This window comes from Ascaphus truei, unplaced genomic scaffold, assembly GCF_040206685.1.
Source record: "Ascaphus truei isolate aAscTru1 unplaced genomic scaffold, aAscTru1.hap1 HAP1_SCAFFOLD_1192, whole genome shotgun sequence".
Classification (NCBI taxonomy): domain Eukaryota; kingdom Metazoa; phylum Chordata; class Amphibia; order Anura; family Ascaphidae; genus Ascaphus; species Ascaphus truei.
The window spans coordinates 33,145-56,383 of NW_027454062.1; the positions used below are offsets into that span (position 1 = coordinate 33,145).

Genomic DNA, 23,239 nt, shown 5'->3' on the forward strand with positions numbered 1-23,239 from the left:
TTCTTGTGATTATATCTCAATGATGATCAATAACAACTACATCATAACACAGCCGCTCAATACAAAATATGTATTTGCTATCAATGGTCATGGAGGCCAAACGTCACACAATGTACAGATATACTGCTGCGGCCGAGTTTATTCGAGCATTTGCCCGTTCTTGGCCGCAGCAGTAACCTGGCGCGCGCCGGAGGGTGCCGGGCGCACGCCGAAGCAGCGGAGGAGCGCCCTCCGATCGGGGCTTTCTCCCTTCCGCTGCCGGGTCCGTCGGGTCCCCCGGAACCCCCTGCCGCTGTCCCCCACATCGCGGGACACCAGTGCTCCCTCGGGGAGCCCTGGACGCGCGTGCAGGGGGCGCAGGCACCCGATGACGCGTGACCGTGCATCGGTGATGCGCGGCACGCTGAGGGAGTGCGGCTAGCACGCCGGGGCATCCCCCGGCTTGCGGTGCTAGCCGTGCTTCAATAAAACGTGTCGGTAGTGTAGCAAGGATTATTTCTTCCTCTGGTGCATTATGATGGGATGTGTTGTAAGATTCTGCATTATTAGCATCACTGAATCTTTTGGAAACTGAGTAATATTCTATGTTTTAATGCAATATTATGGATGATCAGCCGGTAAAATAAAGCTTACTGTATCTGTAGCCATGCTCTACCCATGATGTGCTGAATCAATGACTGCAGAGTGATTCAGAGTGGTAAACATGACTGGAACTCATCTCTGAATAGAGGACAGAACAGCAGTGCAGAGTAGGAGGTGAATGTATCTCAAATGGAAGACTTAGTAGCTGTGTGGGGAGTAGACAGTACAGACTGATCAAATAAATAGTTAAAGGAGTATCTTCAACATTACTTGGCTTTGTTATCAACATTGAAGTTTCTCTTGTTTTTTCTGTTCTTTAAATCACTACTACTGATGCCATGTGTAACCTGTACTGAGAGATATACTCTACTGGCCTAGATGAAACCATATGATGCAAACAGGATTCATCCCACTCCAGATTCATATGATTGCACCACTTCAACCTTTAATAAAACACATAGAACTACAGCAGTGCGCTACTGCACATGTTCTTGTTATGAATGGTAGTAGATGTGGTCCTTGGGTCAATACTTCATACAGCAGCCACACTCTACTCATGATGTATTGAATCAACAAAAACCTGCATGGTACAGATCACAGGAAGGGTAGAGTAGAGGGGAATATGTCCAATGCGAAACCCTTAGCAGCTGGATTGTGTGGAGTCAACAAAACGACAAATACTAAATGAGAAATATACACATTGCTTATCTGTCTCTGTGTAGTCATTTTCCTCCTCTTCAACTGTCTTTCAAAATTTCTCTTCTGACAGAAAAGAAACACATGGCTTCAATATTCACTGTTCTTCCCTCCTGAAATAAAAGTTAAGCATTGCATGGTTATGATCATACATACAATGAACCTTGCGCCAAACCATGTGATCCAAAGTAAATCCACCTCCCTCCCATAGCTGTGTTCCTTCTAGAGCTTCTACCACACAAGTCATTAATGTTCGTGACACTGTACTGCAGTCACAGTCTGCACACAAAGTACTGAATCAATTACATCACACTGAAAAGGCAGTCTACATGATGCAATAGTTAACCATAATAACTCTGTCATGCAAATGACAGGAAAACCTATATGTATATCATTAGGGGAGAGGGGAAAAATAATTAAAAAATAAGTGCGACAAATAAAAACAGATTATAGGAAAGTAAATCCTTGCCCTGGGAACTTTACAATCTAATAGAAATGTTAGAAGACTTAAAGAGAGGCAGCAGTTGGGGGAAGAAGTGCAGTAGATGACAATGCTTGTCCTTAATGGTGGGTACAATTAGTAGAAAGCACATCTTGGGAACAATAGTTGTTAGCAGTGACTGTGGGTGTGGGACAGTAGCCACGAGTCAAAGTTTTTTAAATGCTTGATTTAAGTCGTGAATTTTAAGATTGGTCTTACATGTGGGTGGAAGAGGTTATGTTGGCATATACTGAGTGTGAGGAAGTTTCACATGTACGGTGCAGTGATGGAAAATGGTTTCAGGCAAGTGAGAGAACAGTAGAGGTGAAAGAAGTTTACAGGAGACAGTTATGGTTATAGTGCAAGAGACAAGCAAGGGCATAACGAGAGATCAAAGATGATATGCAAGAAGGAGCAGATTAATGGAGAGCCTTAACAAAAAGGTAAGGAGGAGAACTTTGTAGGTGATACAAAAACTTGATGGGATGCCAGGACAGGGATTTAAGGAGATGAGCAGAGACTGTTGTGGGAGAAAGTGAGATAATTCAAGCAGCAGAGTTTTGCATAGGAGAAAGTTGTGAAGCATGGAGGCCTGTTAGTAGTATGTTAAAATAACCTATAGGATAACAGTATACATTGGAGTTTTAGCAGTAGGTTGAGAGGGGAAAGGGAAGATCTTGGCAATATTACAGAGAAAGAGGCAACACATTTTACCCATAGCCGTGCATGTGAATGGAGATGGAATTGAAGAGCCAAATGTTACTCCTATGCAACATGTTTGATGACAAGATAGATGGTAGTACTGTTTACTGTGATGGAGAAAGGGGATAATATGAGCCCAGTGTTAGACATTAAGTTTAAGGCAGTGGAGTGCCATCCATGAGCATATAGCCAGGAGACAACCCAAGAGTAGGGACTGGATTGCAGGAGTGAGAACAGGGGTGGATAGATTTGTGTGTGTATCATCCGCATAGAGATTATATCTAAGGCCAAAAGCATTGATGAAGTCACCAAATGATAGTATGTAGAGAGAAAGAGAGATCTCAGAACAGAGCCCTGATGTATACCCACAGACAGATCAATAGAAGACGAAGACATGTTAGCAACAGAGATGGAGAATGTGTGACAGGAAAGTTATGATGAAAACCAGGATAGAACTTTGTTACTGATACCAAGAGAGAGTTTAGAATATGAAGGAGGAGAGTGATTGAGAGCATCAAACGCAGCCGATAGATCAAGTAGGATTAGTAGGGAAAAACCTTGGGAATTAGCTTTAAGCACAGTCTGTAGAACGTGCTGTACGAAAGGCAGGTTGTAAAGGATCCAGGAGGGCATGTGATTTAAGAATGTTGACACTAGCAATTAGAAGGCAAACAGCATGAGGGATACAGAGCGGTAGTTAGTAAGGCACATAGGGTGTAGTTTGTTTCTGACAAAAGGGTGACCGCTACAGGCTTAAAGTAAGAGGGCAAAAATCCAGAGAATAGGGAGAAATTGAAGATGTGGGTGAGAGTGGGGACTAAGAGATGCAGTAAGGTGTGAGGGGATACGATCTAGAGGGCATGTGGTAGAGGGAGAATAGAAGATGATTAGCTTCCAGCTCTGTAAGAGAAGAAAAGGAGTCAAGTGCAGAAGGAGATTTGGGAAGAAGGAGAGAAGGGGGAAGGGACAGAAGGAATCTCCTTTTGGGTGGCATCCACCTTGCCTCTGAAGTAGTCAAATGCTTGAGGAGAAGTGAAGGAAGGATGGCAAGTGGGAGGAGAAGGTCAGTGGAGGGAGTCAAATACAGAGAAAAAAAACAGCGTAAATTAAATTTGAGTGTTGATGAGTGTGGAAAAAAGTAGTGTATTTAGCCCTAGAGAGCAGCTTTATACAGGACAGGAGACATTTTTACTGTAGAAAAATCAAACAAAGTGTGAGATTTCCTCCGTAGGTATTAAGAACAGCGAGTGGAAGTGTGATGAGTGTGTTTGGGAATTTAGCCAAAGGTGTGGGTTAGAGGGATGAGTGTGTCAGAGCCTATAGGGGGCATATAGATAGGAGGATAGCATTGTAAGAGTTAATAAGATTGTTAGTTTAAGCAGAAAGAAAGAGAGAGAAGAGAGGTTAGAGTAGATGTCAGAGGAGAGTTTAATTAAGCAGAGGCAAATCAGTGGGACAGGTAAGATGCGGTGAGGGGAATGACTGATTGTGACTGATGAGAGCAGAAGAGGTTATGTACAACTAGAGCCTTGTTAGTAAGAGTGGACATTCCAGAGGGCACAGGAGAAGGGAAGAGAAAAGTAAGGAAAGGAATGTGGATTACATTAGATAGGTTAACACTCTTAGTAGGGAGGCCTGATGTGTATATGAGCCGGTCCAAGATTATAAGAGATATCCCCCAACATCAGCGAGCATAGAAGGAGACACAGAGATAGGTGTAGAGAGAGACAGAGATAGGGATATGTAGAGAGAGAAGGGCGTCAAGAGAATGAGACAGATAGGCGTAGAGAGAGGAGACATAGAGAGAGGGGGCTTTGAGAGGGGGGCGTAGAGAATGAGGGAAGGTGGAAGAGAATAGGATGTGCAGGAGTGCATTTCATTGAGCAGTGCAGAAATAGCTGCAATAGAGGTCTGTACAAATGGTGCTTTGTGTAGACACATGCAAAGGTAGGGGAAGGAAAGTGTATAGAACATGTGGATAAAAGCAGGAGTGTGGAAGTTAGAGAAATTAGAAAAGTTTTACAGAGGAGTGAGGAAACAGTAAACAGAAAGAACAAGAGAGAGGTTACATTGGGATGACGTGCTGTGGTAGAGAGAAATGCTAGGAGAGAGCCTCCAGATATTAGAGGACATGAATTGAGAGAGCAAATGTATAAATCAAAACCGGAGGGGGAGGTATAGCACGAAAGCTTGCACAGCAGTTGATGAAGATTATAGTCTTAAAGTTGCGTGTACCTGTCAGGGCACTCAAGAAGGTCAATGCTCACAAGTGCAGAGTTCATGAAGAAATGCTGAATCCAGTTCCCCTCCAATTTAATTTTAATATAACTTTTTCATTCTTCATTACTGCAAAAAGCAAACAAAACAAAACCACATTGCATTACTATTTTCAAAATGGATTGAATGACATATTCAACAGTAACTGTGTGATGCCAATATTGCCTTCTCACTCGTAGGCCAGTACGGTCAGGTACCCAGTACTGATAAAACAATAAGTGCCCGTACTAAGTACCAATATGAATTATAAGGAAATGTAAAATCTCCAGGTCTCTCTCCATCTCTGCAACAGATATATGGATAAGCCCATATTAAGGCATCACGTGACCGGAGCCGTCACTGACTGGGTATACGCAAAGATGCAGGGAGATGCAAAGAAAGGGAGGGAGAGAGACAGGGAGAAGATGGGAAACGGAGGGAGGCACGGATGGCAGGCCTCTCTCTTTCACTGGTGCATGCAAGGAGCTGGTCCCAACATCCACAAAGTGTGTGTGTATTATTGGTTGTGTTTTATGGCGGTAGGAGGATAGTGTGTATATTGTGTGTGTGTGGGAGTATTATATTGTGTGTAGGGTATTATAGTGTGTATATTATGTTGAGGTGCAGAGGAGAGTGTTAGATTGGGTATCTTGTGTTAGGGGGTATTGTGTATATTGTGTTTAAGACTATAATATTATTGGGGAGATTATTATTGAGGAGGTATTAAAGTGTGTATTGTGGGGAGTATTAGTGTATGTATTATTTGTGGGTGACAGATGCTGTGGGTAGGCCAAGAGTACGGGCCAGACTAAGGTGGAGACTTTCTGTACTCTGCATACAGGACTCTACATGCACTGCAGAGGTGAAATTCCCCCAACTCCAATTTGCTACACTCTCCAAGAGAGAATATTGTGATCAGAGGTGGAAGATGAGCAGGGTCACTGCCCAGGGAGTAGCCTGTCAGGGGGCATGGAAATCTCTTTTGGTGCGTATGTTGCCACGTGGCATTGATTGACCGGTCAATTAGCACTGCTTCCTATCACAGTGACATGATCCGGTGCTGTGATCGGTTGCAGCGCTGACCAAGGTGTGTTAGTGCAGCAATTTACAGGGAGGGAACAGAGGTTGTGGGTGACAGATGCTGGGGGTAGGCCAAGAGTACGGGCCAGAGCAAGGTGGAGATATTCTGTACTCTGCATGCCCATCCTGCATGCCCAGGACTCTGCATGCATGCCAGTGGCTGTGGGGTGTGTGTGTGTAGGTATGCCAAGTGTCAGTGTGCATAAGTAAGTGTGCTGTGTGTGTAAGTAAGTTTGCCTGTGTGGCAGGAGGTGTAGGGGGGTGGGGGGCGGGGGGCGGTTCAGCTGGAGGACTTTACCCAGCACAAAAGCACATAGATGCCTCTGATTATATCACCCCAAATGCTGATAATATCCTGCTGTAGATGCACTTTACAGAAGATGATACAGATGTCATCAGTGTTTGGTGGGTTCATTAAATCAATCCATCATATAATAGCCACACTATGCATATGATGTACTGAATCAGTAACACCAATCACAGGAAGACATCTCCATGGTAGGGGTAGTGTTGAAGTTAACAAAATATGTCCAGCACTGTGGTGTGGAGCCCATACATAATAATTGTGCACATTACCAGAACAACATATTGTCAACTGCATGATCATTTTGCTGCTTGTAGTGTATACTCTTGTCCTGTGCAGTGTTGTAGTAGATCCGTCTCTTCGGTGTTCACTGCAATAAAAGTAAGACATTGCATTAATATTACAGAAGTTTGGGGGCTGAAATCCCACTATGCTAATGACAGTTTCCCTTTGCATAAGATTCTTGTGATTATATCTCAATGATGATCAATAACAACTACATCATAACACAGCTGCTCTATACAGAATATGTATTTGCCATCAATGGTCATGGAGGCAATATGTCACACAATGTACATATATAGCAAGGATTATTTCTTCCTCTGGTGTATTATGATGGGAGGGTGAGATTCTGCATTATCAGCATCAGTAAATCTGTAGGAAACTGAGTGATATTCTATTTTTTAATGCAATATTAGGGTAAAATAAAGCTTGCTGTATCTATAGCCATGCTCTACCCATGATGTGCTGAATCAATGACTGCAGAGCGATTTAGAGTGGTAAACATGACTTGAACTCATCTCTGAATAGAGGGTAGCACAGTAGTGCAGAGTAGAAGGTGAATGTATCTCAAATGGAAACCCTTAGCAGCTGTGTGGGGAGTAGACAGTACAGACTGACCAAGTAAATAGTAAAAAGTAGTAACTTCAACATTACTTGGTTTTGTTCTCCACTCCTGTTTTTCTGTTCTTTAAATCACTAATACTGATGCCATATGTAACCTGTACTGAGAGTTATATACTCTACTGGCCTAGATCAAATTAAATGATGCAAACAGGATCCCTCCCACTCAAGATTCATATGATTGCACCACCTCAACCTTTCATAGCAATAACATAGAACTGCAGCAGTGCGCTACTGCACATGTTCTTGTTATGAATGGTAGTAGATGTGGTCCTTGGGTCAGTACTTCATACTGTAGCCACACTCTATTCATGATGTATTGAATCAACAAAAATCTGCATGGTACAGATCACAGGAAGGGGTGGAGTAGAGGTGAATATGTCCAATGCGAAACCCTTAGCAGCCGGATTTTTTGGAGTCAATAAAACGACAAATACTAAATGAGAAATATACACATTGCTTATCTGTCTCTGTGTAGTCATTTTCCTCCTCTTCAACTGTCCTTCAATTTTCTATTTTGCAAGAAAATGAACACATGGCTTCAATATTCACTTCTGTTCTGCAGTCTTTCCTCTTGAAATAAAAAAGTTAAGCATTGCATTATTATTATTATAATTATTATTGACGATACATACAATGAACCTTGCTCCAAACCATGTGATACAAAGCAAATCCACCTCCCTCCCACAGCTGTGCTCCTTCTAGAGCTTCTACCACACAAGTTATTCATGTCAGTGAAACTGTACTGCAGTCCCGGTCTGCACACAATCTACTGAATCAATGACATCACACTGTGTCACACAATGTCATGCTAACGACAGGAAACAATCTTTGTATATATCTTTGTATATATAATAATAATAATAATAATAATAAAAAAAATAAGACAGGACAGACACTCCTACATTGCAATCAATAGAAAATAACTGGGACAGGCACTTCAAGGATGCATACGGTCCCGGATAAACTGTAGCTACCTATACACGTGTGCCTTGTCTCTAGACTCTGCATATATCTCTATTTATATACCACCCATTGTGTACTCAGCGCTTTACAAGAGAGACCAAAAAGTACAGGAAATTATTATACAATAAGTTCAACAAACAAAAACAGACAATAGGAAAGTAAATCCCTGTCCTGGGTAGTTTACAATCTAAGAGAAATGTAAGGAGACTTACAGAGAGACAACAGGTGGGGGAACAAGTGCAGTAGATGACAATGCTTGTCCTTAATGGTGGGTACTTGTAGTATAAAGCACTTCTTGGGAACAATAGTTAGTGACTGAATGAGTGACAGTAGCAACGAGTAAAAGCTATTGAAATGCTTCATTTAAGTTGTGAATTTTAAGGTTGATCTTAAATGTGGGTGGAAGAGGGTATGTTGGCATATACTGAGTGTGTGTGAGTTTCACAGGTAAATTGATGGGAAAGGGTTTCAGGCAAGAGAGCGAGTGCGCAGTAGAGGTGTAAGAAGTATAATGGAGACAGCTATTAGTAGAGCTTAGGAGACGAGGAAGGGCATAACGAGACCAAAGATGATATGTAGGAAGGAGCAGATGAATAGAGAATAGTGTTGGACTGGGTCCTCAACTATAAAAAAATGGGTAACGGGTACCCGGCCAAAATGAAAGGTTCTACCCGGTCGGGTACACGGTTTGGCACTTACCTTCCGGGTGGCGGTGACATCTAGGATCAGCAGCAGTCCTGTGACGGTGGCAGCATCTGTGGTGTCTTCAGCCGGCGGGGGAGCTGCAGGCTCACAGACACAGCTTACCTGCTTCGGTGCTGTGGAAGTGATTCCTGCAGCTCCCCCCGCCAGGTGAAGACACCTCTGATGCTGCCAACATCAGAGGACTGCTGCTGCTGATCCTAGATGTCTTAGGAAAGGTAAGTATAAAAGATTATTTCCAGCTGCCCTGACATTACCCGACGCCGGGTATTACCCGGCCAAGTCCACTTCTCAGTGGCCGGTTTCGAGTAATGTCCGGGTAGCTGGAAATGTGTCGGGTAACGCCGGGTACTCGGTACACCACTAATAGAGAACCTTAACAAAAAGGTAAGGAGGAGAACTTTGTAGGTGATCTGAAACTTGATGGGAAGCAAGGAGAGGGATTTAAGGAGGAGGAGGAGATGAGCAGATACTGTTGTGGGAGAAAGGGAAATTATTCAAGCAGCAGAGTTTTGGATAGATTGCAAATGAGAAAGTTGTGAAGCAGGGAGCCCTGTTAGCAGTATGTTAACCCATACGATAAGGGCATGCATTGGCGTTTTAGCAGTAGATTGACAGAGAAAAGGGCAAATCTTGGAAATATTACAGAGAAAGAATCGACAAACTTTAGCCAGTGTCGTGAATGAAGATGGAAAGGGAAGAGTCAAATGTTACTCCTAGGCAATGTGCTTTCATGACAGGATGATGGTAGTACTGTTTACTGCGATGGAGAAAGGTGATATTAGGCCAGATTTAGGGGGAAATATGAGGAGCTCAGTTTTAGACATTAGGTTTAAGGCAGAAGAGTGTCATCCATGGAGGATATAGCCAGGAGGCGACCCGAAACTAGGAACTAAATTGCAGGAGTGACGGTAGGGTGGATAGGTGTGTGTATCATCTGCATAGAGATGATATCAAGGGCCAAAATAGTTGATAAGGTCAACTAGTGATAGTATGTAGTGAGAGAGGTCCCAGAACAGAGTCCTGAGGTATACCAACAGACAAAACAACAGGAGACAAAGACACGTTAGCAACAGAGATGGAGAATGTGTGATGGAGAAGTATGATGAAAACCAGGATATAAGTTTGCTGCGGATACGAAGAAAGAGTTTAGAATATGAATGAGAAGAGTGATTGACAGTATCAAAAGCAGAAGAGAGATCAAGCAGGATTAGTAAGTAAAATGGACCTTGGGAATTTTCTTTATGTACATAATTGGTTACATTGGGAAAGGCAGATTGTGAAGGGCCCAGAGGAGCATGTGATTTAAGAATGTTGATCAAACGGGAGATCACAAGACGTTCTAGCAATTAGGAGGCAAATGGTAGGACGGATACAGGGCGATAGTTAGAAATTCACACAAGGTCAAGGTTATTTTTGAGAATAGGGGTGACCACTGCATGCTTAAAAGGAAGAGTTGAAAGAGCCAAAGGATATGGAGGAATTGAAGATGTGGGTGAGAGTGAGAATATAGGATTGAGAGGGCATGTGGTAGAGGGAGAAGAGAAGATCAGGTTCCAGCTTTGTGACAGGAGAAAAGGAGTCAAGAGTGCAATGAGATCTAGATAGAAAAAGAGAGAGGGGGAAGGGAGAGAACGAATCTACTTGTGGATGGCATCCACCTTGCCTCAAGTGAGCAAAGGCTTGAGGAGAAATAAAGGATGGATGTTAAGTGGGAGGAGAAAGTCAGTGGTGGGACTCAAATACATAGAAGACAGTGTGAATGAAATTGGAGTGTTGATGAGTGAGGAAAAAGTAGTGTTTGACCTTAAAAAAAGGAGCAGAGTTTTACAGAACAGGACAAAGGTTTAGTGTAGAAAATCAGACTGTGAGATTTCCTCCATAGGTGTTAAGAGCAGCAGTGTGATGTGATGAAGTGTGATGAGAGCGTGCTTGTGAATTAAACCAATGCATGGGTTAGGCTGCGTCTATAGTAAGCACGCAACAGATGGCAAAGTTAGCGCATGCCTGTCGCTCCAGCAATCCCTGCACTGAGGTCCGAGGCGACGGGGAGGCCCTGCATCGCTCGCACGCACTGTGGACAACCAAGCGTGTGCCCATGATAATCACGGCCTTAGAGGGATGAGTGTGTCAGAGCCTAGAAGGGGCATATAGATGATGGAGGAGGAGGGAGGAGGAGATGATAGCATTGTAAGAGTTAACAAGATAGCTAGTTTAAGCAGAAAGTGAGGAGAGGTTAGAGATAAGGGTAGATGTCAGAGGAGAGAGTTCAATTAAGCTGAGGTATCGAGTAGGACAGGGGTGAGGGGAATGAGAAGTGGTGGATGATGAGAGCAGAAGAGGTCATGTACAAATAGACCATGTTAGTCGTAGAGCAGACATTCCAGAGGGCACGTGAGAAGGGAAGAGTAAAGTGAGACAAGGAATGTGGATTACATTAGATGGGTTAATACGCTTAGCAGGGAGGTGGAGAGAGAGGCAAGAGGCAGAGGGTGGTGTAGGGGTAGAGGAAGAGATGTTGCATGTACCTTGTCAGAACATTAAAGAACGTCAATTCACACTGGTGCAGAGTTGATGATGAAATGCTGAATCCAGTTCACGTCCAATTCAATTTTAACAGAACTTTTTCATTCTTCATTACTGCAAAAAAAAAAGTAAACAACAATGCATTACTATTTTCAAAATGGATTGAATTCCCCCACCAATGACTATGTGTTACCAATATATCCCTCTCAGTCCCACTGAGAGGGACATACTGTACCAGTGTGAAAGTAAGAAGGTACACAGTACCGGTAAAACAATACGTGCCGGTACTATGCACCATATGAATTATAAGGGGATGTAAATCTCCCAGTCTCTCTCCATATCCGCAACAGAGCAGGCTCCGGTCAGTGGCATGGATGCCCATATATGGGTATGCTCATATTTGGGCATCCCATGTCACTGACCGGAGCCGGCTCTGAGTATAGGGATATATGCGGAGACGCACAGGTGCAAGGAAATGGGAGGAGGCACGGTGAGAAACAGGGAGAGACCACAGGAAGATAGAGGGCAACAACTTCCACAAGGTACTTGTATGGGTATAATTGTTTGTATTTTGTGCAGAGGGGGTAATTTCAGATAAAATACAATTCTCCACCCTCTACGAAACAATTCCACTTTGTTCAGTAAGCCAGAAAGTCTTGGTCCCATGTGGACTGAATTTAATGCAAATAAGGTCCTTAATACACAAGTAAAGAATAAAGTTACTTATTCTCTACTGTAAGAAGTGCCACATTGCCCACTATTTGGGTCCTGTGCCCAGATTGTGACCATGCATGGCAGAGGTGAGATTCCCCCAACTCCAATTTGCTACACTCTCCAAGAGAGATAATTGTGATCAGAGGTGGAACTAGGGGAGGGTGTGAGCAGGGTCACTGCCCAGGGAGTAACCTGACTGGGGGCACGGAAATCTCATTTAGTGCATATGTTGCGGCACTGCATTGATTGACCGGTCAATCTGCACTGCTGCCTGTCACAGTGACATCCTGATCGGGCACTGTGATCAGCTATAGCACTGACCCAGGTGAGATAGTTCAGCACTTTACAAGGAGGGAACAGATGTTGTGGGTGACAGATGCTGGAGGTAGGCCAAGACTGTTGGCCAGAGTAACGTGGAGACTTACTGCACTCTGCATGCCCATCCTCTCCCTGACATCAGGGGAAGGAAGTGGCCCTGGGTGTGTGTAGGTATGCCAGATGTCAGTGTATGCATAAGTAAGTATGCCTGTGTAGTGGGAGGTGTAGGGGCGTTAAGCTGGAGGACTTAAAACAGGCACAAAAGCACATAGATACCTCTGATTATACCGCACCAAATGCTGATAATATCATGCTGTAGCTGCACTTTACAGAAGATGATGCAGATGTCATCATTGGTTGGTGGGTTCATTAAATCAATCCATCATATCATAACCACACTGTGCATATGATGTACTGAATCAGTAACACCAGGAAGACATCTCCATGTTAGGAGTAGAGTTGAAGTTAACAGAATATGTCCAGCACTGTGGTGTGTAGCCCATAAATAATAATTGTGCACATTACCAGAACAACATACTGTCAACTGCAAGATCATTTTGCTGCTTGTAGCGTATGCTCATCCTGTACAGTGTTGTAGTAGATCCGTCTCTTCAGTGTTCACTGCAACAAAAGTAAGACATTGCATTAATATTACAGACGTTTGGGGGCTGAAATCTCACTTCGCTGCGGACAATTTCCCTTTGCATAAGATTCTTGTGATTATGTCAATGATGATCAATAACTGCATCATAACACAGCCGCTCTATACAGAAGATGTACTTGCTCTCATTGGTCATTGAGGTAATACGTCACACAATGTACAGATATAGCAAGGATTATTTCTCCCACTTGTGCATTATGGCATTATGATGGGAAATGTTGTGAGATTCTGCATTATCAGCATCACTGAATCTTTTGGAAATTAAGTGATATTCTATGTTTTAATGCAATATTATGGGTGATCAGCCGGTAAAATAATAATAGCTTGCTGTATCTGTAGCCATGCTCTACCCATGATGTGCTGAACCAATGACTGCAGAGAGATTCAGAGTGCTAAACATGACTGGAACGCATCTCTGAATAATGGGCAGCAAAGCAGTGCAGAATAGGAGGTGAAAGTATTTAAAATGGAAGATCCTTAGCAGCTGTGTGGAGAGTAGACAGTACAGACTGACCAAGTAAATGGTAAAAGGAGTAACTTCAACATTACTTGGCTTTGTTCTCCACATTGAAGCTTTCCTCCTCTTTAAATCACTAATACTGATGCCATGTGTAACCTGTACTGAGAGTTATATAATCTACTGGCCTAGATGAAACCATATGATGCAAACAGGATCCATCCCACTCCAGATTCATAGAATTGAACCACCTCAACCTTTCATAACAATCACATAGAACTGCAGCTGTGCGCTACTGCACATGTTCTTGTTATGAATGGTAGTAGATGTGGTCCTTGGGTCTTTACTTCATACTGTAGCCACACTCTACTCATGATGTATTGAATCAACGAAAACTTGCATGGTTCAGATCACAGGAAGGGGTAGAGTAGAGATGAAAATATTCAATGTGAAACCCGTAGCAGCCGGATTGTGTGGAGTCAATAAAACGACAAATACTAAATGGTAAATGAGAAATATACACATTGCTTATCTGTCTCTGTGTAGTAATTTTCCTTCTCTTCAACTGTCCTTCAAATTTTCTCTTTTGCAAGAAAAGGAACACATGGCTTCAATATTCACTTCTGTTCTGCAGTCATCCCTCCTGAAATAAAAGTTAAGCATTGCATTGTTATTATGATAATACATACAATAAACCTTGCTCCAAACCATTTGATGCAAAGGAAATCCACCTCCCACCCACAGCTGTGCTCCTTCTAGAGCATGCATGTCAAACTCCAGTCCTCGAGGGTCCCAAACAGGCCAGGTTTTCAGTAGGGATATCCTGAAAACCTGGCCTGTTTGCGGCCCTCGAGGACTGGAGTTTGACATCCTTGTTCTTGAGCTTCTACCACGCAAGTCATCCATGTGAGTGACACTGTACTGCAGTCCTGGTCTGCACACAATCTACTGAATCAATGACATCACACTGTAAAGGCAATCTACAAGATGTATTAGTTGTCCACACTTCCGAAATGTTACTTTTATGTCCAAATCACTTATTCCCATGACCTGATATTTGTATTTGTTATTTATAGGATTGTCACAAAGAGTTGATGAGGTCACCAAATGATAGTATGTAGAGAGAAAGAGAGATCTCAGAACAGAGCCCTGATGTATACCCACAGACAGATCAATAGAAGACGAAGACATGTTAGCAACAGAGATGGAGAATGTGTGACAGGAAAGTTATGATGAAAACCAGGATAGAACTGTGTTACGGATACCAAGAGAGAGTTTAGAATATGAAGGAGGAGAGTGATTGAGAGCATCAAACGCAGCAGATAGATCAAGTAGGATTAGTAGGGAAAAGTGACCTTGGGAATTTGCTTTAAGCACAGTCTGTAGAACGAGCTGTACGAAAGGCAGGTTGTAAAGGATCCAGGAGGGAATGTGATTTAAGAATGTTGACATTCTAGCAATTAGGAGACAAACAGCAGGAGGGATACAGGGCGGTAGTTAGTAAGGCACATAGGGTGTAGGTTGTTTCTGAGAAAAGGGTGACCACTACAGGCTTAAAGTAAGAGGGTAAAGAGCCAGAGAATAGGGAGGAATTGAAGATGTGGGTGAGAGTGGGGACTAAGAGATGCAGTAAGGTGTGAGGGGATACGATCTAGAGGGCATGTGGTAGAGGGAGAAGAGAAGATGATTTGCTTCCAGCTCTGTAAGAGAAGAAAAAGAGTCAAATGCAGAAGGAGAATTAGGTAGAAGGAGAGAAGGGGGAAGGGACAGAAGGAATCTCCTTGTGGGTGGCATCCACCTTGCCTCTGAAGTAGTCAAATGCTTGAGGAGAAGTGAAGGAAGGATGGCAAGTGTGAGGAGAAGGTTAGTGGAGGGAGTCAAATACAGGGAAAAAAAGACAGCGTAAATTAAATTTGAGTGTTGATGAATGTGAAAAAAAAGTAGTGTGGTTTGGCCCCAGAGAGCAGCTTTATACAGGACTGGAGACATTTTTACTGTAGAAAAATCAAATATCAATTGTGTGATTTCCTTCATAGGCATTAAGAACAGCGAGTGGAAGTGTGATGAACATGTTTGGGAATTTAGCCAAGGGTGTGGGCTAGAGGGACAAGTGTGTCAGAGCCTAGAGGGGGCATATAGATAGGAGGATAGCATTGTAAGAGTTAATAAGATTGTTAGTTTAAGCGGAAAGAGAGAGAGAGCAGAGAGGTTAGAGTAGATGTCAGAGGAGAGTTTAATTAAGCAGAGGCAAATCAGTGGGACAGGTAAGATGGGGTGAGGGGAATGACTGATTGTGAATGATGAGAGCAGAAGAGGTCATGTACAACTAGAGCCTTGTTAGTCAGAGAACGGACATTCCAGATGGCATAGGAGAAGGGAAGAGAAAAGTAAGGAAAGGAATGTGGATTACATTAGATAGGTTAACACTCTTAGCAGGGAGGCAGAGGCAGGGAGGCCCGATGTGTATATGAGCAGGTTCAAGATTATAAGAGATATCCCACACATCAGCAAACATAGAAGGAGACACAGAGATAGGTGTAGAGAGAGACAGAGATAGCTCTATGTAGAGAGAGAGGGACGTAGAGAGAATGAGACAGATAGGCGCAGAGAGAGGGGGCGCAGAGAGAGGAGGCGCCAAAAGAGGGGGCGCAGAGAGAGGGGGCACAGAGAATAGGATATTAAAGAGTGCTTTTCATTGAGCAGTGCAGAAATAGCTGCAATAGAGGTCTGTACAAATGGTGCAGTGTGTAGACACATGCAAAGGTAGGGGAAGGAAAGAGGAGAACATGTGGATAAAAGCAGGAGTGTGGAAGTTAGAGAAATTAGAAAAGTTTAACAGAGGAGTGAGGAAACAGCCAGCAGAAAGAACAAGAGAGAGGTTACATTGGGATGACGTTCTGTGGTAAAGAGAAAATGCTAGGAGAGAGCTTTCAAATATTAGAGGACATGAATTGAGGGAGCAAATGTATAAATCAAAACCTGAGGGGGAGGTATAGCACGAAAGCTTGCACAGCAGATTATAGTCTTAATGTTGCGTGTACCTGTCAGGGTATTCAAGAAGTTAAATTCTCACAAGTGCAGAGTTCATGATGAAATGCTGAATCTAGTCCCCCTCCAATTTAATTTTAATATAACTTTTCCATTCTTCATTACTGCAAAAAGCAAACAAAACAAAACCACATTGCATTACTATTTTCAAAATGGATTGAATGGCATATTCAACAGTGACTGTGTGATGCCAATATTCCCCACTCACTCGTAGTGAAGCACATATTGTACTAGTGTTGAAAGTAGGCCGGTAGAGTCAGGTACGCAGTACTGATAAAACAATAAGTGCCCGTCGTAAGTACCAGCTCCGCAACAGTGCGGGCATCACATTAGTGACGTGGATGAACATATATGGATAAGCCCATATTAAGGCATCACGTGACCAGAGCCGTCACTGACTGGGTATACGTAAAGACGCAGGGAGATGCAAGGAAAGGGAGGGAGAGAGACAGGGAGAAGATGTGAAACGGAGGAAGGCACGGATGGAGGGAGTTCTTCCGAGCTTCTGCGGGCCTCTCTCTTTCACTGGTGCATGCCGGGAGCTGGTCCCAACATCCACAAAGTGTGTGTGTATTATTGGTTGTATTTTATGGGGGTAGGAGGGTAGTGTGTATATTGTGTGTGTGGGAGTATTATATTGTGTGTAGAGGTGCAGAGGAGAGTACTAGATTGTGTATCTTGTGTAAGGGTGTTGTGTATATTGTGTTTGGAGCTATAATATTATTGGGGAGATTAGTATTGAGGAGGTATTATAGTGTGTATTGTGGGGAGTATTAGTGTGTGTATTGTTTGTGGGTGACAGATGCTGGGGGTATGCAGCAATCCCTGCACTGAGGTCCGAGGCGGCTCTGCATCGCTCGCACGCACTGTGGATGACCAAGCATGTGCCCATGATAATCATGGCCTTACAGGGATGAGTGTGTCAGAGCCTAGAAGGGGCATATATATGATGGAGGAGGGAGGAGGAGGAGGGAGGAGGAGGAGATGATAGCATTGTAAAAGTTAACAAGATAGTTAGTTTAAGCAGAAAGTGAGGAGAGGTTAGAGATAAGGGTAGATGTCAGAGGAGAGAGTTCAATTAAGCTGAGGTATCGAGTAGGACAGGGGTGAGGGGAATGAGAGGTGGTGGATGATGAGAGCAGAAGAGGTCATGTACAAATAGACCTTGTTAGTCAGAGAGCAGTCATTCCAGAGGGCACGTGAGAAGTGAAGAGTAAAGTGAGACATGGAATGTGGATTACATTAGATGGGTTAATACGCTTAGCAGGGAGGTGGAGAGAGAGAGGCAAGAGGCAGAGAGTGGTGCAGGGGTTGAGGAAGAGATGTTGCATGTACCTTATCAGAACATTAAAAAACATCAATTCACACTGGTGCAGAGTTGATGATGAATCCAGTTCACCTCCAATTCAATTTTAACAGAAATGTTTCATTCTTCATTACTGAAAAAAAAGAAAAGTAAAAAACATTTCATTACTATTTTCAAAATGGATTGAATTCCCCCAACAATGACTATGTGTTACCAATATATCCCTCTCAGTCCCACTGCAGCATATACTGTACCAGTGTGAAAGTAGGAAGGTACACAGTACCGGTAAAACAATACGTGCCGGTACTATGCACCATATGAATTATAAGGGGATGTAAATCTCCCAGTCTCTCTCCATATCCGCAACAGAGCGGGCTCCGGTCAGTGGCATGGATGCCCATATATGGGTATGCTCATATTTGGGCATCCCATGTCACTGACCGGAGCCGGCTCTGAGTATAGGGATATATGCGGAGACGCACAGGTGCAAGGAAATGGGAGGAGGCACGGTGAGAAACAGGGAGAGACCACAGGAAGATAGAGGGCAACAACTTCCACAAGGTACTTGTATGGGTATAATTGTTTGTATTTTGTGCAGAGGGGGTAATTTCAGATAAAATACAATTCTCCACCCTCTACGAAACAATTCCACTTTGTTCAGTAAGCCAGAAAGTCTTGGTCCCATGTGGACTGAATTTAATGCAAATAAGGTCCTTAATACACAAGTAAAGAATAAAGTTACTTATTCTCTACTGTAAGAAGTGCCACATTGCCCACTATTTGGGTCCTGTGCCCAGATTGTGACCATGCATGGCAGAGGTGAGATTCCCCCAACTCCAATTTGCTACACTCTCCAAGAGAGATAATTGTGATCAGAGGTGGAACTAGGGGAGGGTGTGAGCAGGGTCACTGCCCAGGGAGTAACCTGACTGGGGGCACGGAAATCTCATTTAGTGCATATGTTGCGGCACTGCATTGATTGACCGGTCAATCTGCACTGCTGCCTGTCACAGTGACATCCTGATCGGGCACTGTGATCAGCTATAGCACTGACCCAGGTGAGATAGTTCAGCACTTTACAAGGAGGGAACAGATGTTGTGGGTGACAGATGCTGGGGGTAGGCCAAGACTGTTGGCCAGAGTAACGTGGAGACTTACTGCACTCTGCATGCCCATCCTCTCCCTGACATCAGGGGAAGGAAGTGGCCCTGGGGTGTGTGTAGGTATGCCAGATGTCAGTGTATGCATAAGTAAGTATGCCTGTGTAGTGGGAGGTGTAGGGGCGTTAAGCTGGAGGACTTAAAACAGGCACAAAAGCACATAGATACCTCTGATTATACCGCACCAAATGCTGATAATATCATGCTGTAGCTGCACTTTACAGAAGATGATGCAGATGTCATCATTGGTTGGTGGGTTCATTAAATCAATCCATCATATCATAACCACACTGTGCATATGATGTACTGAATCAGTAACACCAGGAAGACATCTCCATGTTAGGAGTAGAGTTGAAGTTAACAGAATATGTCCAGCACTGTGGTGTGTAGCCCATAAATAATAATTGTGCACATTACCAGAACAACATACTGTCAACTGCAAGATCATTTTGCTGCTTGTAGCGTATGCTCATCCTGTACAGTGTTGTAGTAGATCCGTCTCTTCAGTGTTCACTGCAACAAAAGTAAGACATTGCATTAATATTACAGACGTTTGGGGGCTGAAATCTCACTTCGCTGCGGACAATTTCCCTTTGCATAAGATTCTTGTGATTATGTCAATGATGATCAATAACTGCATCATAACACAGCCGCTCTATACAGAAGATGTACTTGCTCTCATTGGTCATTGAGGTAATACGTCACACAATGTACAGATATAGCAAGGATTATTTCTCCCACTTGTGCATTATGGCATTATGATGGGAAATGTTGTGAGATTCTGCATTATCAGCATCACTGAATCTTTTGGAAATTAAGTGATATTCTATGTTTTAATGCAATATTATGGGTGATCAGCCGGTAAAATAATAATAGCTTGCTGTATCTGTAGCCATGCTCTACCCATGATGTGCTGAACCAATGACTGCAGAGAGATTCAGAGTGCTAAACATGACTGGAACGCATCTCTGAATAATGGGCAGCAAAGCAGTGCAGAATAGGAGGTGAAAGTATTTAAAATGGAAGATCCTTAGCAGCTGTGTGGAGAGTAGACAGTACAGACTGACCAAGTAAATGGTAAAAGGAGTAACTTCAACATTACTTGGCTTTGTTCTCCACATTGAAGCTTTCCTCCTCTTTAAATCACTAATACTGATGCCATGTGTAACCTGTACTGAGAGTTATATAATCTACTGGCCTAGATGAAACCATATGATGCAAACAGGATCCATCCCACTCCAGATTCATAGAATTGAACCACCTCAACCTTTCATAACAATCACATAGAACTGCAGCTGTGCGCTACTGCACATGTTCTTGTTATGAATGGTAGTAGATGTGGTCCTTGGGTCTTTACTTCATACTGTAGCCACACTCTACTCATGATGTATTGAATCAACGAAAACTTGCATGGTTCAGATCACAGGAAGGGGTAGAGTAGAGATGAAAATATTCAATGTGAAACCCGTAGCAGCCGGATTGTGTGGAGTCAATAAAACGACAAATACTAAATGGTAAATGAGAAATATACACATTGCTTATCTGTCTCTGTGTAGTAATTTTCCTTCTCTTCAACTGTCCTTCAAATTTTCTCTTTTGCAAGAAAAGGAACACATGGCTTCAATATTCACTTCTGTTCTGCAGTCATCCCTCCTGAAATAAAAGTTAAGCATTGCATTGTTATTATGATAATACATACAATAAACCTTGCTCCAAACCATTTGATGCAAAGCAAATCCACCTCCCACCCACAGCTGTGCTCCTTCTAGAGCATGCATGTCAAACTCCAGTCCTCGAGGGTCCCAAACAGGCCAGGTTTTCAGTAGGGATATCCTGAAAACCTGGCCTGTTTGCGGCCCTCGAGGACTGGAGTTTGACATCCTTGTTCTTGAGCTTCTACCACGCAAGTCATCCATGTGAGTGACACTGTACTGCAGTCCTGGTCTGCACACAATCTACTGAATCAATGACATCACACTGTAAAGGCAATCTACAAGATGTATTAGTTGTCCACACTTCCGAAATGTTACTTTTATGTCCAAATCACTTATTCCCATGACCTGATATTTGTATTTGTTATTTATAGGATTGTCACAAAGAGTTGATGAGGTCACCAAATGATAGTATGTAGAGAGAAAGAGAGATCTCAGAACAGAGCCCTGATGTATACCCACAGACAGATCAATAGAAGACGAAGACATGTTAGCAACAGAGATGGAGAATGTGTGACAGGAAAGTTATGATGAAAACCAGGATAGAACTGTGTTACGGATACCAAGAGAGAGTTTAGAATATGAAGGAGGAGAGTGATTGAGAGCATCAAACGCAGCAGATAGATCAAGTAGGATTAGTAGGGAAAAGTGACCTTGGGAATTTGCTTTAAGCACAGTCTGTAGAACGAGCTGTACGAAAGGCAGGTTGTAAAGGATCCAGGAGGGAATGTGATTTAAGAATGTTGACATTCTAGCAATTAGGAGACAAACAGCAGGAGGGATACAGGGCGGTAGTTAGTAAGGCACATAGGGTGTAGGTTGTTTCTGAGAAAAGGGTGACCACTACAGGCTTAAAGTAAGAGGGTAAAGAGCCAGAGAATAGGGAGGAATTGAAGATGTGGGTGAGAGTGGGGACTAAGAGATGCAGTAAGGTGTGAGGGGATACGATCTAGAGGGCATGTGGTAGAGGGAGAAGAGAAGATGATTTGCTTCCAGCTCTGTAAGAGAAGAAAAAGAGTCAAATGCAGAAGGAGAATTAGGTAGAAGGAGAGAAGGGGGAAGGGACAGAAGGAATCTCCTTGTGGGTGGCATCCACCTTGCCTCTGAAGTAGTCAAATGCTTGAGGAGAAGTGAAGGAAGGATGGCAAGTGTGAGGAGAAGGTTAGTGGAGGGAGTCAAATACAGGGAAAAAAAGACAGCGTAAATTAAATTTGAGTGTTGATGAATGTGAAAAAAAAGTAGTGTGGTTTGGCCCCAGAGAGCAGCTTTATACAGGACTGGAGACATTTTTACTGTAGAAAAATCAAATATCAATTGTGTGATTTCCTTCATAGGCATTAAGAACAGCGAGTGGAAGTGTGATGAACATGTTTGGGAATTTAGCCAAGGGTGTGGGCTAGAGGGACAAGTGTGTCAGAGCCTAGAGGGGGCATATAGATAGGAGGATAGCATTGTAAGAGTTAATAAGATTGTTAGTTTAAGCGGAAAGAGAGAGAGAGCAGAGAGGTTAGAGTAGATGTCAGAGGAGAGTTTAATTAAGCAGAGGCAAATCAGTGGGACAGGTAAGATGGGGTGAGGGGAATGACTGATTGTGAATGATGAGAGCAGAAGAGGTCATGTACAACTAGAGCCTTGTTAGTCAGAGAACGGACATTCCAGATGGCATAGGAGAAGGGAAGAGAAAAGTAAGGAAAGGAATGTGGATTACATTAGATAGGTTAACACTCTTAGCAGGGAGGCAGAGGCAGGGAGGCCCGATGTGTATATGAGCAGGTTCAAGATTATAAGAGATATCCCACACATCAGCAAACATAGAAGGAGACACAGAGATAGGTGTAGAGAGAGACAGAGATAGCTCTATGTAGAGAGAGAGGGACGTAGAGAGAATGAGACAGATAGGCGCAGAGAGAGGGGGCGCAGAGAGAGGAGGCGCCAAAAGAGGGGGCGCAGAGAGAGGGGGCACAGAGAATAGGATATTAAAGAGTGCTTTTCATTGAGCAGTGCAGAAATAGCTGCAATAGAGGTCTGTACAAATGGTGCAGTGTGTAGACACATGCAAAGGTAGGGGAAGGAAAGAGGAGAACATGTGGATAAAAGCAGGAGTGTGGAAGTTAGAGAAATTAGAAAAGTTTAACAGAGGAGTGAGGAAACAGCCAGCAGAAAGAACAAGAGAGAGGTTACATTGGGATGACGTTCTGTGGTAAAGAGAAAATGCTAGGAGAGAGCTTTCAAATATTAGAGGACATGAATTGAGGGAGCAAATGTATAAATCAAAACCTGAGGGGGAGGTATAGCACGAAAGCTTGCACAGCAGATTATAGTCTTAATGTTGCGTGTACCTGTCAGGGTATTCAAGAAGTTAAATTCTCACAAGTGCAGAGTTCATGATGAAATGCTGAATCTAGTCCCCCTCCAATTTAATTTTAATATAACTTTTCCATTCTTCATTACTGCAAAAAGCAAACAAAACAAAACCACATTGCATTACTATTTTCAAAATGGATTGAATGGCATATTCAACAGTGACTGTGTGATGCCAATATTCCCCACTCACTCGTAGTGAAGCACATATTGTACTAGTGTTGAAAGTAGGCCGGTAGAGTCAGGTACGCAGTACTGATAAAACAATAAGTGCCCGTCGTAAGTACCAGCTCCGCAACAGTGC

General features: G+C 43.2%; 1 long non-coding RNA gene across 3 annotated transcripts in view; it reads right to left on the reverse strand.

Annotated features, from left to right (window-relative positions):
- Positions 1-7,472: 7,472 nt before the first annotated feature.
- The window catches only part of LOC142475366 (uncharacterized), a 65,097-nt gene continuing 49,330 nt past the window's right edge, over positions 7,473-23,239 (reverse strand). For all 3 annotated transcript variants that reach the window (XR_012790900.1, XR_012790901.1, XR_012790899.1), the window contains 9 exons: positions 22,914-23,024; positions 20,396-20,515; positions 19,280-19,375; positions 17,732-17,835; positions 16,390-16,500; positions 13,870-13,991; positions 12,756-12,851; positions 11,201-11,312; positions 7,473-7,577 (listed from right to left, as the gene is read on the reverse strand). This is a non-coding gene — a long non-coding RNA (uncharacterized LOC142475366). The remainder of the gene's footprint in view (positions 7,578-11,200; positions 11,313-12,755; positions 12,852-13,869; positions 13,992-16,389; positions 16,501-17,731; positions 17,836-19,279; positions 19,376-20,395; positions 20,516-22,913; positions 23,025-23,239) is intronic.